Source organism: Bubalus bubalis, chromosome 5 (genome assembly GCF_019923935.1).
Source record: "Bubalus bubalis isolate 160015118507 breed Murrah chromosome 5, NDDB_SH_1, whole genome shotgun sequence".
Classification (NCBI taxonomy): Eukaryota; Metazoa; Chordata; class Mammalia; order Artiodactyla; family Bovidae; genus Bubalus; species Bubalus bubalis.
Window position 1 is genome coordinate 70,038,585 of NC_059161.1, and position 9,841 is coordinate 70,048,425.

The window sequence follows — 9,841 nt, forward strand, 5'->3', positions numbered from 1 at the left end:
TATACAAACAAAGCAATAAAACTTCAAAGTCATTTTAAAACCTGGCATACTTAGGTATATAAAAATGCACATGTGTCATGTTAAGATTTTGCTTTTCCTTTTAGATTTAAAGCTGCTGCTGCTAAGTCGCTTCAGTCGTGTCCGACTCTGTGTGACCCCAGAGACGGCAGCCCACCAGGCTCCTCCATCCCTAGGATTCTCCAGGCAAGAACACTGGAGTGGGTTGCCATTTCCTTCTCCAATGCAGGAAAGTGAAAAGTGAAAGTGAAGTCTCTCAGTCGTGTCCGACTCTTAGCGACCCCATGGACTGCAGCCTACCAGGCTCCTCTGTCCATGGGATTTTCCAGGCAAGAGTACTGGAGTGGGTTGCCATTGCCTTCTTTGGATTTAAAGCTATACTTCAATGAAAAATCCATAAGTGATTGTTTATCATTTATTAAAAAATAGAGATAAAATATAATACAAAAGCCCATTTCCAGTTTTTTGACCATGCATTTGTATACCTTTTATTCTTACCATTTTTAGATATTTATCAATTTATAATGCTATTTCAACCTGGAGGGATACTTTATTAGAAGTCCAATTAATTTGGGCTAAATATATAGTATCTTTTCCCAAGGATGCCTAATCAATTTTCATTTAAAAATAGAATCAATTGATAATTAATTCTCTAGAATCTGTCATCATTAGGAGATAATTTATGATGGGGGTTGTATTTCCACTGAAATAGAGTTATGCATTCACAAAGATTCATCAGTGCCAGTGACTGAATGCAATGATGGCTTAGTTGTTTTGGAAATATAATTTTTCTACAAACTTACTTCTGAATATTACCATTCAGGAGTAGAAAAAGCATCCCAGTGATTTTATGTTAATAGTACAAAAACAGAAACCATGCTGATTCATGGTTTCTTCAGAAAATAACTTTACATGTTGCGCTGATAAGTATTTTGACAAAGGCCATGCAAACTCTTAGTCCAGATACCATGTGTGAACTTTCATGAAGGTATATGTAATTTCTACATATTCACATTCACCAGTTCACATTATAAATCCCTTGACAGTTCAGCCCCTTCCTTATCTCAAATGCATCCCATTAAAGCACTCTCAGGAGGGTTTATCAGCAGAGATGGGAAGAACAAGCCTGGTCTGAAGATCTTGTGTTTATTTTCCATATTTCAAGTTATCATACTTCTTTTTTGAAGGCTATTCATGACATTCAAATGTGCATATGAGTGACTTTATCTGGGGAAAAAAAGAAAATGTGGAATATTAGAAAAATATATGTTAACACAAAATTCTTCTTCTTATGCCAGGTATTTTTATGCTTAGATTGACTTCAATAATACTACATTGTCGGTATCTTCTTTCAAAGGTATACCTCAACATTTTCTGCCTCTTTGATTATTTAACTAGTACACAGCTTTCTGACTAGTAGCAGGAATCTACTACTAGTAGATTCCTACTAAACAAATCTTATTTAGATTTGCTTGCTTTTTCAAATATGCAATTCAATTATATCTTTTGGGCTGCTTTAAGCAGTGAGTAATCTTGACCAAACTGATTTAAATGATAAAGAAATGTTTTGTTTCTCATCAGAAGTAGTTCTAGTGTCATGAGTATTTTGCCATCCTCTGTTGTCTTGGTAACAATGATTCCAGGTCCAGGTTTCATATTTGGGTATTCAGGGAAGATGAGGCTGGGACTCTTCCTATATCTATATCGTAGGAGCAGTGGAAACTTTCCCAGAAGTCTTACCTACAGACTTTTTAACATGTCTAATTGACCAAAAATGGCCATAGGCCCATTGCCGGGGTCCAGCCCTGGCAGGATCCAGGGGTACCCTCAGGATGATGGCATAGGCGAAAGGATAGCAAAGTGGAGAGAACAGAGGCTTGACCTTCCTTGGTTAACACAGAAAGCCAATAAAGCTCCTGGCACGGAACTTGCTCTGTTCATGGAGGCCACAGGCCCCCTCTTGGTGGGGTGAGGACACAGGATGCCCCCTCCCTTGGGAAGATGCAGGGCGCCTTCCTGATCGGGTCTTAGAAGCCCAGGCAAAAAAGTGAACTCAGAGAGCCCCTGTGCCCCAAGGAGTCATCCTGAAAGAAGAACAGAGAGAGAAAAGGAGAGAAAAGGAAAAAAAGAATGACGTGGGGAGACCAAGCTTTGGTGAGCGAGGCCCATAACTTTATTTGCAAAAGGAACTTTTATGCCTTGGCTTGTACATAGAGGGAAATGAAAGATGCAAAGTCATACAGAGTCAGCCAAAACATTACATCTGTTTCATCTTTATCGAAACCAGGATTTTTTCTGCATACCTTTCCCATAAACAATGTTGTGTACATTATCTTCTGGCCTTGGAGGCCTGTGAACATTTTATGACCCTTTTTTGATAAAGGCTGCTCAACCAGAAAACTTATTTTCCCTTGAAATGTTTTTTCTTTATATTTCTAATCTATGTCAGCCTCAGAAAGTGCTAAACAGAGTTACATTCTCATGGAGCAAAGGTGCAGTGAGTTACAACAAAGAAAGAACCAATTAGCTCAAAGGTCTGATGTGGTTAATTCCAAGGCTACTACTTGTTTTTCTTACATTCCAACTATGTTAACTAATGCACTCCCAGGTGCACAATAGATAAGGGATATGGGAACTTGGCAGCAAGCATTGGCTCAACAATGAAATCTTACACCAGTACTACTCTAATAGTTTTTAACTCTTCGAAAGGCTCTATGTTTTTAGAATGTTTTAAGTTTCCTCTCACGGTGGGGAGGCTGTGAACAATCACATGCGTAGCTGCAAGAATCTAGATAAACCTGTCAGGGAAGCTAGAAAGCCATCAGAGGAGTTTGAATTGAAACACTCCTATCATGCCCAGGAGACTTATTAATTAGAGCCCTAAGTTGACTTTTTCCAGAGAAAGGTGGTCGGGGATAGCCCCCTGTTAATGTCAGAAGAGTTGGTGAAGGACATAATATAATAAACAGTAGACAGATTTTGGTTTTGGGGTAGATGCTAGAGCAGATCCAGGGGGTCCCTTGAGTTCTGATCCACCTTGCTCGTCAGATCTCTTCCACATGACCTTGTCATGGGTGGGATCTCCCGTGGTGGCTCCTGGCAGTCCCATTATTAAACAAATCACCAGCCAGGGAAATGATAGTCCTATGATTGAGACTCATAATTAGAGAAATCGGTTTGTCAATTTCTTTCACCACCTACAAGAGTATTTAAACATCTCAAAACATTGAGGGCAATTATGATTTAATTCATACATAATTAATTATATTAAATTAGTTATATCAATTAATAATTAATAATTATTTAATTCATATGGGCTTCTCTGGTGGCTCAATTGCTAAAGAATCCGCCCTCAATGCAGGAAACTCAGGTTCAATCCCTGGGTGGAAAGATCCCCTGAGAAGGAAATGACAACCCATTCCAGTATACTTGTCTGGAAGATTCCATGGACAGAGGAGCCTGGCAGACCACAGTCCATTGGGGTCACAAAGCATTGGACATGACTTAGCCACTAAACCACCACCATAGTAATTATTATTAGGGACAAGCTATTTGAATAGTGTTGGGACTTCCCTGTTAGCTCAGTTGTTAATGAATCTGCCTGCAATGCAGAGACCCCTGTTTGATTCCTGGGCTGGGAAGATCCACTAGAGAAGGGATAGGCTACCCACTCCAGTACTCTTGAGCTTCCTTTGTGCCTCAGCTGGTAAAGAATCCACCTATAATCCGGCAGACCTGGGTTCGATTCCTGGGCTGGGAAGATCCCCTGGAGAAGGGAAAGGCTACCCACTCCAGTATTCTGGCCTGGAGAATTTCAAGGGGTCACAGAGTTGGATACGACTGAGGGACAGATATGCAGATGACACCACCCTTATGGCAGAAAGTGAAGAGGAACTAAAAAGCCTCTTGATGAAGGTGAAAGAGGAGAGTCAAAAAGTTGGCTTAAAACTCAGCATTCAGAAAGCAAAGATCATGGCATCTGGCCCCATCACTTCATGGGAAATAGATGGGAAAACAGTGGAAACAGTGTCAGACTTTATTTTTTGGGGCTCCAAAATCACTGCAGATGGTGACTGCAGCCAGGAAATTAAAAGACACTTACTCCTTGGAAGGAAAGTTATGACCAACCTAGATAGCATATTGAAAAGCAGAGACATTACTTTGCCAACAAAGGTCCGTCTAGTCAAGGCTATGGTTTTTCCAATGGTCATGTATAGATGTGAGAGTTAGACTGTGAAGAAAGCTGAGCGCTGAAGAATTGATGCTTTTGAACTGTGGTGTTGGAGAAGACTCTTGAGAGTCCCTTGGACTGCAAGGAGATCCCACCAGTCCATTCTGAAGGAGATCAGCCCTGGGGTTTCTTTGGAAGGAATGATGCTAAAGCTGAAACTCCAGTACTTTGGCCACCTCATGCGAAGAGTTGACTCATTGGAAAAGACTCTGATGCTGGGAGGGATTGGGGGCAGGAGGAGAAGGGGACAACAGAGGATGAGATGGCTGGATGGCATCACTGACTCGATGGACATGAGTTTGAGTGAACTCCGGGAGTTGGTGATGGACAGGGAGGCCTGGCGTGCTACGATTCATGGGGTCACAAAGAGTCGGACACGACTGAGCGACTGAACTGAACTGAACTGAGGGACTTTCACTATTTAAATTATTTTAGGTTTTTACATAATGCAAAATTAGTTTTTTATTTATTTTTGTCCTGTTTTGCCATTTGACACAATTAAATAGTGATTCTGTAAGAGGGTCTTTTGGCATTCCTTTTTATTTACTCTGACATGTTTTATCATTTTGCTGATTTTTGTTAGTTCTATATCTCTTTTGTTAATGGTAGTGAAAAAGATTTATAGTTGGGTTCTTATTGTTTTGATATTTTTAGTAGAGCCTTTTAGGTTTCTAATGATATATAATCTCATCATTTATCAAAAATAATAATGTTGCCTCCCACCTTTGATACAGGATTTTGCAATTCATGTTTAGTGCCTTTTCTCATGGCATTCCTTAGAAACTTCCCATCACTGTTCAATGTCAGAAGTAATAGGGGGCAGGCCTGTCCTCTTTCTGATTTTAATGAAACTGCCCTTAGTAACTTTATATTAGAAGTAGATTTTTACTTTTGTTTCCTACCTCAATACTAATTGATCTTACAAACTTTCTACAGTATCATGCTTAAAGACCAATGAGATGCGGCTGCAAAATTTACCACGTTCTTTCTAATGGTTCTTCCTAAAATTTATCCTAACATATTCTAGTGAAAGGAAACTTGATAGACGTTCTAATGATAGAATCATCTTTTCATTCATGGGATAATTCGTAACTTGCCATGTTGTGTTATTCTTTTACAATGCTGCTGGGCTTTTTTCTTATTTTTTATTAATCGTGTATTTATAACTTATCATTAGATTTTATAAATACAACTGAGATTTTATTTTATCAGTTTGTGATAAGAGGTGTATGTTAGCATTGCAAAATAAGTTGGGCAACAGTAGACTATGTACTCTGATATATTTTTCATACCCAAGAAATTAATCTACCTCTTGAAAATTAGGTTGCAGTCACTTTGCATTCAGTAAATAAATGTGTGCTCAGTCTATCAGTCGTGTCCAACTCTTTGTGGCCCCATCAACTGTAACCCACCAGGCTGCTCTGTCCATGGAACTTTCCAGACAATAATACTAAAGTGGGGTGCCATTTCCCACTCCAGAGAGTCTTCCCGACCCAGAGACCCACATCCTTATGTCTCCTGCATTGGCAGGTGGATACTTCACCACTAGTTCCACCTGGGGAGATGCCATTAAATAAATGGTATTGCTGTCCAGTCGCTAAGGGGTGTCCAACTCTTTGTGACCCTATTGATTGGAGCATGCCAGGTTTCCCTCTCCTTCACTATTCATTAAATAATTTATAATAAAAAGTTTGGCTCTTACTGAAACATTCAAATACTTTTATTTATTAAATGCCTCAGTATTTCTAAATAATATAATTTTAAGCTCTTTTCTTATTTTCTTATTTATTTATCATTTCCATGGAAGATGACTTAGCATGCTTTCACCATTACACTATAGTTTTATTTCTTCTATAATCTCAGTATATTCACTATCATATAATCTCTTTTCCTTGTTTATCCTGGTTTCAGAAATTGATAGGACTATATAGTGAAGGGCCTCATGAGTTTTTGTAAGAAAATGGATTTTATTCTATATGAAATAGGAAGCAATTAGAGTAGATTTTTAGTAGAGAAATGGTGTAATCTGATTTCATCTTAAAAAGATCACTTCTTTTATTGCACAGAGATATTTTAGGAAGGCAAAAATGGAAGAATGGCAAAAATGGCAAGCTGTTGCAGTGGATTAGATAATGGATAGAAGTGGTTTGAATAGAGGAGTAACACTGGAGATGAAGAGAGTACACAGTATGGTATGATGTGGAAGTAGACTCAACAAGACGTCGTAATTGGATATAGGGACTGAAGGAGAGTCCTCAGTGATGACTTCCGAGTTTTTGGTCACAACAGCTGAACGGTGCTGTTATTTTCTCAGGTGGGAAAGATTTGGGAGGGATAGATAGAAGTGAGTTGTGGGTAATTCTGAATTCTGGTTGAATCTATTTATTTTGAAATACCTATTGTGTGTTATAACTTCATCGAGTTACATGGCTGCTGTCCGAGTTTCCCAACACCACTTGCCAAAGAGACTGTCTTTTCTCCATTGTGTATCCTTGCCCCGCTTTGTCAAGGATTAATTGACTATAGGTGTGTGGGTTTATTTCTGGATTTTCAGTTTTATTCAATTTATCTGTAAGTCTGTTTTTACACTGGTACCACAGTGCTTCTCTTACTCCCGCTTTGCGCTAAATGTTGAAATCAAGATGTGTGAATCCTCCATCTTTGTTTTTCTTTTTCAAGATTGTTTTATTTATGTGGGATATCTTGCAAGTTCGTATGAATTCTCAACTCAGCATTAAATATCTGCAAGAAAGACTTTCAAGATTTGGTAAGGATTGCATTATATCTTTGGGGTATTATTGGGTTTGGGGTATTATTTCCACCTTAAAAATACTAAACTTTCTAATCGATATACATGGATATATTTCCATTTATTTAGGTCTTTAATTCCATTAAGCAAGACCTTATTCTTTTCTGAACAGGTCCTCTATATCTTTGGTTAAATTTATTCTTAAATATTGTATTTTTTGTTGCTATTATAAACCATATTATTTTCTTATTTTGTATCCATTGTTTGTGCAATGAAATACAATTGCCGATTTTTGTGTTTTGATACTTAACTCTACAATAATAATAAATTGGTTCATTAGCTTCAATAAGTGTGTGTGTAAACTTAAGGATTGTTTGTGTATAGAACCTTGCTATCTGTGGTTAGATTAGTTTTACTTATTCCTTTCCAACATAAAGGTCTTTTATTTATTTTACTTGCTGAATTACCCATTTACAACTTACAGTAAAATGTTAAATAGCAGGGCCAAAAGTGGGCATTCTTGTTTTATATCTGATGTTGGGGTGAAAAAAGTCTTTCAACATTGAGTATGATGGTAGTTGGGGATTTTCTTATAAATGCCTTTCATATTCTCCTGTTTTGCTGACTTGTTTTAAATCATGAAATGTTCAAATATGTCAAATGTTTTCTTTCCATCAGTTGAGATAATAATGTATTTTTCCCCCTAATTCTCTTAATGCAATGTATAACATTTATTTTCTTTTGTTGAAATATATTTTCATTCCTGGGATAAATATCACTCAGTCATGGTGTATACTCATTCTTATATACTATTGAATTCAGTTATTAGTATTTTGTTGAGAATTTATTTAGCTTATATTCAAAAGTCTTATTGGACTATAACTTTTATTCCCTTTGATATTTTGTTTCATTTTTTGGCTTTGGAATTAGGATAATGCTGATCTCATGGAATAAATTAGAAGGCATCCCCTCTTCCATTTTTTTGGAAAGCTTGAAATGCTAGAATTCAGCAGCAAAGACATCTGGTACTGTGTCTTTCTGTTTGGAGAATTTTTAATTAATGATTCAGTGTCCTTATGTGTTACAGATTTGTTTAAATTTTAAATTTCTCGTTGAGTTAATTTTGTGTAATTCTAGAATTTGATCAATTTACTTAAAATTATCTATTTTGTTAGTACATAATTGTTTAGAATATTGTCCTATAATCACTTCTATTTCTATAATTTTAGTAGTAATGGCTTCACTGTCACTTTTGATTTTAGTGATTTTCTTTCATTCTTCTTAGATAATCTGCTTATAAATTTACCAATTTTTAAAAAAGAATATTTTCTAAGTGTCAACTTTTGTTTTTGCAGATTCCCTCTTATTTTTCTATTCTTAATTCTCTTTATGTATTAATTTTTATTATATTCTTCCTTTCACTAGCTTTGAGTTCCAATTTTATCTTATTTTCCTAGTTTCTTATGGTGAGAAGCCCTGTGACTGACTTGAGAACTTCTTTCCTTTTCAATGGACATTTAAAGCTATACATTTTGGTTTGAGCACTGCTTTTGTCTCATCCTGTAAATTTTGTTATGCCATGCTTTTAATTTATCTCATTTATTTAATGAAATGTTTAATTTATTTCATTTTCTATGTGATTTTTTTCTTTGAATCATTTGTTATTGAAGAGTGTGCTGTTTAATTTCCACATACATGCAAATTTTCAGTTTCCATTTTGTTATTGATTTCTGGTTTCATTCCAGTGTATTTGGAAAAAATATTTTATATGATTTTAATTTGCTAAATATTATTTACATTTTCCTTGTGACCTAATATCTGTGATCTGTCTTTGGGAAATATTTTGTTTGCATTGAGGACAGTGTGTGTTTTGATGTATTTTGGAGGAATGTTTTCAATTTGTCTGTTAGGTCTAGTTGGTTTACAGTGTTGTTCGGTTCCTCTTTTTCCTCACTGATCTTCTTTCTAGTTATTCTATCCATTGCTGAAGGTGGGACATTGAATACCTCATTATTGTAGAATTATTTCTTGCTTCATTTCTGTCTATTTTTCCTTCATATATTCTGAGCTCTGTTTTGAGAATCTGTTTGTAATTGTTATATTTTCTGAATGGATTGACACTTTCATGAATATGTGACATCTTTCTTTGTCTCTTGTGCCAATTTTTGACTTAAAGTCTATTTCATCTGATGTTAGTATAACTACCCAAGCTCTCTTTTGGTTACTATTTACATAATATATGATTTTATATCCTTTCATTTTCAACCTATTTGTATCTTTTCATCTAAATTGAATTTCTTGTAGATAGCAGATAGGTGGGTCATTTAAAGAAAAAAATCTAATTTGCTCATCATCTGTCTTTTTATTGGAGAGCTTAAAAATTTTTACATATAAAGTGATAACTGATAAGGAAGAACTTCTGCCATTTTGCCTTTTTATATATATCTTATACAATTTTTATTCTTTTTATTTCTTCCTTGCTGCCTTCTTCTGTGTTTAACTTTTGTAGGGCATCATTTTCATTTCCTTCTTATTTATTTTTCTGTATATTTTTAAATATTTTTTCTTAATGATTATGATGAGAACCATACACCAACCAATATAAATTTATCTAAAGATAGTTTACATTAATACCTATTTAGATGATACATAAGTCTTTGCTCTTATACTACTTCATCTCTCCCTATTCTATTGTCACAAGTTATATCTTTTATATGCTGTGTGCTTATTAACTTGATTTATAATTTTTATGTATTCATTTGTCTTTTAAATATTATAGAGAAAAAATGATTGTGAATCAAATATATAATAATAGCACTTTTTTACATTTACCTATTAAGTTT